This window comes from Littorina saxatilis, linkage group LG6 (assembly GCF_037325665.1).
Source record: "Littorina saxatilis isolate snail1 linkage group LG6, US_GU_Lsax_2.0, whole genome shotgun sequence".
Taxonomy (NCBI): Eukaryota; Metazoa; Mollusca; class Gastropoda; order Littorinimorpha; family Littorinidae; genus Littorina; species Littorina saxatilis.
In genome coordinates, this window is record NC_090250.1 from 15,732,912 (window position 1) to 15,741,747 (window position 8,836).

The following is an 8,836-nucleotide window of genomic DNA, read 5'->3' on the forward strand; positions in this document are numbered from 1 at the left end:
GAGAAGGCATACCAAACCGTGCGCGACCTGATGTCACGAGACCCGGTGCTACGCCTTCCTGATACTGCCAAAGAGTTCATCTTGCGAACAGACGCATCGGACGAAGGGATCGGCGCCATGCTGATGCAAGAGCATGGAGGTAAACCGTTTCCGGTCAGCTATGCCAGCAAGACGCTGTCAGGAGCCGAGAAGAACTACTCGACCATGGAGAAAGAGTGTTTAGCCATCGTGTGGGGAATCAAGAAATTTGAACTCTACCTCCAAGGGGTGAAATTCGTGCTTCAGACTGATCACAAACCCCTCACCTACCTGAACTCTGCAAAGTTTGTAAATAATCGTATCATGAGGTGGGTGATGTACTTGCAGAACTTTGATATGGACGGGCCACGTAGAATAAAAGAACACAACCACATGTATACGACATTTGAGAACTTCGTCAATCTCAAGTGTCGTGTAACACAGTGTATTTAAATAGATATATATGCACACGTTGAGGCGTATTTTACTTTGTTTTAATTATGTGTTTTTTCTGTGTTTTTTTTACATTTAGTCAAGGTTTGACTAAATGTTTTAACATAGAGGGGGAATTGAGATGAGGGTAGTGGTGTGTATGTGAATGTATAAAGTGATTCCGAGAAAACTACTGGACCGATCTTCATGAAACTTCACACATGAGTTTCTGAGTATAATATCCTCAGACGTTTTTTTTTTGTTTTTTTTTATAAATGTATTTGATGACATCATATCCGTATTTTTGTGAAAGTTAAGGCGGCATTGTCACGCTCCCATGTTTTAAACAAAATGATTGAAAGTTTGGTCAAGCAATCTTCGACGTAGGCCAGACTATGGGATTGCATTTAAGCTTGGAAGCTTAAAAACGAATTACTGAGTTTGCTAATTGAAGTTGTCATTAAAATCAATTTTTTCGCAAACAGATTTAAGATTGATCGCATTGTATTCCTTATGTTCTCCTGAATTCAAAAATATGTAGATGTGTCATGTTTACTCTAAAAATGTGCTCAGAATCGGAAAGAGAATAGGTTCAGTACCGGCACGGTTGGCCTAGTGGTAAGGCGTCCGCCCCGTGATCGGGAGGTCGTGGGTTCGAACCCCGGCCGGGTCATACCTAAGACTTTAAAATTGGCAATCTAGTGGCTGCACCGCCTGGCGTCTGGCATTATGGGGTTAGTGCTAGGACTGGTTGGTCCGGTGTCAGAATAATGTGACTGGGTGAGACATGAAGCCTGTGCTGCGACTTCTGTCTTGTGTGTGGCGCACGTTATATGTCAAAGCAGCACCGCCCTGATATGGCCCTTCGTGGTCGGCTGGGCGTTAAGCAAACAAATAAACAAATAGGTTCAGTAAATAGATACGGACGCGTGCTTCGCGGCGGCGAGAGTGACCCGACTCGGTCTTTGGTATGGTTAGCCGAGACTATCTGAATATAGTCTCGGTGATAATTGGTTTGTGGTGTTGATCTTGACTAAATGTTTTTATATCGCTTCACGCGACTTGTTTTGTTGTTGTTGTTGTCCTTACACCTGTTCCTTGTTTCGGTGTGCACTCAAGCCGCCTCGTCCCTGTACTCACTGCACCATCCACATCTGAATTTCGTTCCGCTGCCAGACTTGTCGATTTTACAGACGCTTCAGGGAGGGATGTCGGGTCGTTGCGGTAGGTAGGCTACCCTCGGAAGATGACACTGCACTTCTGCTGAGTCACTTCGACGGTGTTCAGTAGTAGGTCTGTCCCGAGCTAACGGACGCAGCCCACTACCTACTATGCCCCATACTAACGACATTGACTGCTAAGTCGCGGAGCCAGACTGAGTGAGCGTCCCCTCCAGAGAGCAGAACGCCACTACGTCCCTCCGCCGACCCCCCAGAACGTCACACGTTGAAGACTAACAGCAGAAATATACTACTCAGGGAAGGATGGAATAGGAACAATGAGACCAAGGTCACGATGAGAGCTCCGGGCATGAAGGCCACAAGAGCAAGGACAATTTATAATTTTTTATGATTAATGAGATGAGGATGATTATAATGATGATGCTATGAATTTCCAATTGGTTTGAGACTACGTGACAGGGCAGCACTCTACGCTTACCGTCATAGTATATCCTGGCGTCAACCAGGCCCGAGAACTGCTGCACATGCGGTGTTGGTCAGGTAAACAGAACATGACCATCCTCAAAGTCGCATTCGAGAAATGAATGACACTCGGCTGTGTGATCCCAGCCTTCCCATAGGAACCATAGCACTTCCACTCTGGGTAGGATCCGACCGTAGCCCGAAAAACCCACATGACCTTGATGGGATTCGAACACACGACCTCCCGGCCCGCAGCCCGATGCGCTAACCACTGTTTTTTGTTGTTTTGCTCCGGTTTGTTTTATGTGAGGAGAATTCATGGGAAGGAACAAACATTGTTACTGCTGAACATGTACACAGGGCTTTTTTTTTTAACAGAACGGTGTACTTTTGGCTGAACCCATGCTTAAAATGTGATGATATCTTGATTTCAGTGGCTATATTGACTTGTTCCAGAAGCATTGCATCAGGCAAGAAGGTAATTGTTTTTCAAATTACTAGTGCCGAATACAGCGTGATTACGTTTACTATTATAAGTAACACAAGGAAAGCTTTTTTCGTCTGCATAAAATACATTTATAGCATTTCTTTTTGGCCCAGCGTTACAGTAATAATGCACACAAAAAAAACCATTGAACTTTTAATTTCAGCTGATTTGGCAACGTGACAGATATTTTCCCCTTGTGCGCACTTTGATTAACTATGATTTTCTTCCCGCATTTGATTTCATCATAATTATGCTATAATTACCAAAGTCATTGTTAAGTTTTGGTTATTGTCCACGCATGCGGTTAATTTTTCATCTTAATTCGAAGGGACAGGGTGACGACGCGTTTCCTCATTGAAATCGTACATTACTGATCCATCTGCCGCAAAGTCAATGTCGTGGAGGCCCTATAATGCAATTTCATACGTACATAGATGTTGGTAATGACGCTCTGGTATTTCATTTCATATTGATTTATACATTTACTTATGTATGTGTGTGTGTGTATTTCTATACGTTTTTATGTGTGCGTGTATGTATTATTATTATTATAGTGAGTATTTCTACGCACATACCCTCCCAGAGGGGAGGCTCATGGCGTTTACAATATGCCGTGTGAGATGGAATTTTTTTTACACAATATATCACGCATTCACATCGGCCAGTAAATCTCAAGCGTATCAATCTATATATCGATTTATATATTTGTTTATTTATCTATCTATCTATCTATTTATCTATCTATCTATCTATTTGTAAACTGTGAAAGCTGTTTCGTAAACGTTTTCTTGTTTTGTTTGGAACACTTATCCAGTTTAGGGAGTGAATATTAACTCCTCTCTGCGACGGTTTCCATCACAGTGTAAGCACCAACACAGTGTTTGTTAACCTTAGGTGCACTGCACTCTCCATTTTTCTGTCTGGTATAATTGTGACGAAAAGAATAAGTACTTTTCCCCTGACCTGACCTGCATCGTGACCTAATCGTGCCTTGAGAGATACATCATCTGGCCTTCGTATAGGCCAAAAACTGATGGTTTACGGTAAGCGAAGTGGACCTTTAAACAAACGAGATTGTCTTAGAAGGAATTAAAATGAGCTGAATGCGTGACTGTAAACGTACGATATATAGGGGTTTCGACAACCAGAGTTTTCCCCCTTCATTGGTTTTCTTTATTTTTTTCAAAAATATTATGTGTTTGAGTTTTGTTTTGTAATTATTTGGTAACACATAATGTGACATTGTTTTCCTCGTTGAGGAAGTGCACATTTATCGTTTAAATGGCATTTCGTCACTTATATTAAGAACAATAAGTACGGTGTTTATAATCAATGCGTTTTAGAAAGGGGACGAATCGTGTTTGCAGATGAATATATATATTATTATGTTTGCGACCGAACTTGGAAATCAACAAAACAATTGCTCCGGTAACCATCGAATATGCTCTGGTAACCATGGAATACGCAGCATATTAACCCCCTTAGCTAACAGAGACAAAGAGACAGGTCATGGGATAGATGTAGATGTCTTGAGTTGCCAACACTGATTTACTCAGCGTGTGGCCAGTAACCAAGTGTTCGCACAAGTAACTTTGTTCTTTTGCAACGATAGCAGTGCCATAGAAGCCAAAGCCCGTGTGATCAACAAAGAGAAGCAGTCTAGGGCAATAGGATATCTTGGTGGAAGAGGTCAACACGTGTTAGAAGAGAGAAAAGTTATGATAAATACACAGTCGTAAGCACAGTACGGTACAAACCACCAATTGTGTATGCACATGCACGAGAACAGTGCAGACGTTAAACATACCATGTTCTGTCATGAGCAGCGCACATGCACAGTGAGGATGTTTGACATTCCTTATTCTACAAAATGTGCCCCTTTTCCACTTCAAGCGCTTTTAACAGAAAGTAATGTACCTTCCAAAGTTACTTTTTCTGTGTTGGCTGTGTGTTTGAATGGATGACACAGGTGGGTTTTGTCTATGCTCGCGTTCTCGAGTTGTTAGTTATCCCGTTGTACGTTAGCCGCAGTGTTAAGAATGTAGAATTGTGATCCTGCAACGTAGATGGGGTTGTCTCCCTTATATCATATTCAACTACTCTTATGCTTATTAATTTACCTGGGCACAGGTAAGCTATCTTCTGATTTTATGTCTGAAGATAGTTGTTATATGTGTGTGTGTGTGTGTGTGTGTGTGTGTGTGTGTGTGTGTGTGTTACTCGTTCAGGCTTATCATAGTTGTTGTGTGTGACTTGATGTTAGGATTCATAGTAGTGTGTTTTGGGTTTTCTTCCAATTCTTCTTTGCACACTTCATCATGAAAACAAGAGTTTATCAAGATCATCATTTTATGTCCTCACGATAACATTTTATACTGCATGTGATACTGATTGCGACAATGAAACAAACACACGCAAAACAAATTACATGTCAACAGAAGGCAATGTGTAACTACTGGCTGCTACATCAGATACGGCTATTTGTTAAAACCAATATATGTACTCTATTAACGTGTGCGTCCTTCAAGCGATTGCAAGGATAAATTAGGTATTATCGCATTTTTACTGATCACATGACAAAAGCAGCTGTTGCCATTGGTCAACTAGGAACTGTATATCAATTGATATCGTGCAGGAAGTGCCTAGTGAATTTGATATCGTGCAGGAAGTAGTTTATGAAGTTTAGTTTTGAAGAAAAAAATCTCACCTGAAGGAAACAAATGTCTCCCTTCTTTATAAATCACAAATTTATAAAAGGAAAGTAACTGCATCAGAAAGATTAAGCTGTGCAATGACGAAAAAACAACTTCTCCCACCCAGCTTTAACAGAGAAGCAGTAGAAAAGAATGTTACAATCTTACCGACTGAGGTGGTTGGAACAGCCTTAAACAAGGCTGACCTTGAAAGTACCAGTACTCAGAAAACTGTGAAATCTCTTTCAGTGTTTCAGCGCACATCACTCACAAACAGGCAGGAAATAAGCAGACGATTTAAACAGTTCGCACCTGCATGAACCATTCTTCACCCTTCTTAGTCGTAGCCATACAACATCAACCCCAGGCATCTTTCAGTTTCACACAGTTACAGCGCCTTCGGAGGACGCCATTTTGGATGTGTCGTCTGCACTGAGCTTCGACAACATTATTATGCAGTCCGTCGACACCGACAAATACCTGGAAGCTGTCTTGGACACAAAAAAATGAGCCAGAGGACTTCACTGATACAGTCTGGCTCACTTCAGTACCTGCCATCGTTCAGAATTGCCAGCTCGCACAGTCAAAAAGTCTACGCCGGACTAATGAAGTGGGATCAGCTCGTTACTCCCCCGGCTCGTTACTCCCCCGGCTCGTTACTCCCCCTTAGGGTTAGGGTTAGGGTTAGTAACACGCCGGGGGAGTAACGAGCCGGGGGAGTAACGATACGGGGGAGTAACGAGATGCTCCCAATGAAGTAACTGGGACTTTCGTACTTCGCTGTTCCTTCCAACTCCACTGAACTTGTTAGCCTTTGCTTGTGATCTGTTTAGACCGTATATTTTTTTCTGTTTGTATTTTAAATGCGTTATTTTTGTCTGAGAAAAAGAAACTGTTACTGAAAAATAAAAGTAAGAGTAACGAAGTTCAGTGCGAAAGCGGAAAAAGACAAATCCAACCTTTCCAGCATGGTAGTAGCCTCCCTTGCGTTTGTCCGACTTCTTGAGACACATGTTAATGGTTCCTACTGTTCCGAAGTCGAATGCGATAAAATCGTTATCGTTAGATGTGACCGTGATATCAACATTTATCAGTCTGAATGTCTCGAAAGGCTGAATCATATCAGATCTCGGCTCCCGCCTCGATCTGATATGATTTCAGCTTTCTCGACATTCAGCCTGATAAATGTTGATATCACGGTCAAATCTAACGATAACTAATACTCGTACCAATACAAATTGCAACTCATCAGCTCATTAGCAGGCATTTTCTTGATTACTGCACAGCAACTATATGGCGTCGAACGAAAACGAAGAAATAATGACAAGAAGCCCACACAAATTACACAACACTAGCCCTCCCCCTACCAACAAAACAAAACAAAAAACTGATTAAAAGCTTTAGAAAACGCCGTGTAACCGCTCGTATACATTCAACTTGAATTGCAGAATGTTAACGTTAAGCCTTGTGTCCCTTTTTCACAAAACCTTGGCATTGATCAGCGAAGATATAAGTCAGTGCGTTTTGTGCAACGTTTGACAGAACGAAATTTCTCTAGAACCTCAACAGAAGCGCCTTTAAAATGGACATTTAATCACTGAAGACAATAGTCAAAAAGAAAGAACAACAACAAGCGCAAAGAGCATAATTGTAAAGTTATGATGTTGCGCTATATAAATGCTCATTTATTATTATTATTATTATTATTAAGAAGAAAATAATGTAGAAACAACCCAATTCAAATGTCATTGCAATACCGGTATGTGTCTGCTGTCTGCATTGTACTTACATGTCCGAGAACACCAAACAATGAAAAGTCATTGCTGTCCACATTGTTTGCAAGTCCTTAAATAAGGCTATTTAGCCAAAGGAGGAGTGAAGTGTCGTTTCGTGCTTTTTAGGGGCGAAAACTGCATACACTCCCTGTTCTAACCCCCAAATCCTTACTTTTGACAAATGTATGTCTGTTTGAGACTCGACTCGATCAGCTCTGATCAGAAAACCAGAAACAACGGTCCTCGCACCTAGACTCGATGCCCCACCCTGCTGTTGGTTCCACACCTTGCTTCCCTGGTGTAGGTGGACCGTTACGAGTAGACTTCCCTGATCCAGGATGCTCTGGTCCGGAGTTCCGTCTGCGTGAACAATATCTAAGTGAAAGCCGTCATTTTTCAGAGTCACCTCGATCCATTTGGTGTTGTCGCTCATGATGGTGAGAAAGAAGGCGTAGACTCCCGAGACTGGCGCGGTGAAAATCCCCGTCAGTGGATTGTAGCCGCCTCCGAATGTTGGTGACAAAATGATCAAGTTTAAAGGGCAGCTGTCGGGTTGCCTGGTCTCAAAAATGCGCGGAGTCGCGTGCAAAAACGCGTTTAAGAGTTTTCCGAGTTGATTCAACTAAAGACTGTTGATTTGGTCCAGAAGAAGACACTTTCATCATTAGTTTGAAACCATTAAAATGCGTGAAACTTTCTGCTAGTTCTCACAATCCGCAAAAAAACGAAGCAGTTGGCAGGCCGAAACGACTCAAAATCCGCGACCGACAACTCTGTCAGCACAAGAAAGACGCCGCAGCGTTAGCCTTGCTGTGACGTCACTCGAGGAAGCCGATAAGGCCGCTGTGAAGTTTACAGTACAATGTAGACTACAGCTGGACATCTGTAATGCTGTACGCGTGATTGATTCTTGCACAAAGTAAAGTATTAGGATGGTAATATCTTCTCAAGACCCACGTTCACATTTTCTCTTCTTTGATCTGACCGACTGCAACCTTTACAAGTCATTTCTAAAGTGGTTCACATGCTGTTGCTACTCGGCCGGGGATATAGCTCAGTTGGTAGCGCGCTGGATTTGTATTCAGTTGGCCGCTGTCAGCGCGAGTTCGATCCCAGGTTCGGCGGAAATTTATTTCACAGAGTCAACTTTGTGTGCAGACTCTCTTCGGTGTCCGAACCACCCCCCGTGTATACTACATTGGGTGTGCACGTTAAAGATCCCACGATTGACAAAAGGGTCTTTCCTGGCAAAATTGCTTAGGCACAGTTAATAATTGTCTACCATACCCGTGTGACTTGGAATAAGGCCGTGAAAGGTAAATATGCGCCGACATGGCTGCAATCTACTGGCCGTATAAAATTTCATCTCACACGGCATCACTGCAGAGCGCCTAGAACTGTACCCACGGAATATGCGCGATATAAGCTTCATTGATTGATTGATTGACCCTCGTGTCCCTTGTCAGCAGACACTGCACACTTATGAAGAAGGTCCGCTTGAGGTGTCACACCAATTACCGTGTACGTGTGAGGTACTGAATTCAAGACAAAAGCCAACTCTGTCGGTGGGAAAATCTAGGAAAGAGATGATGATAATACATCTTCAGTTACTCACTCAAGTAGATAGACGAGATAAGATAAAGGGAAGAGAGACGGAGACAAAGATGAAACAGTGGATCTAGTGTGGAAAATGGGGGAGGGGGGTTCGGCCGCAAAAAATCAAAGATGAATTTGTCAAACTGTGTTTGTGATGGTTATCGTGTGTGTGTGTGTGTGTGTGTGTGTGTG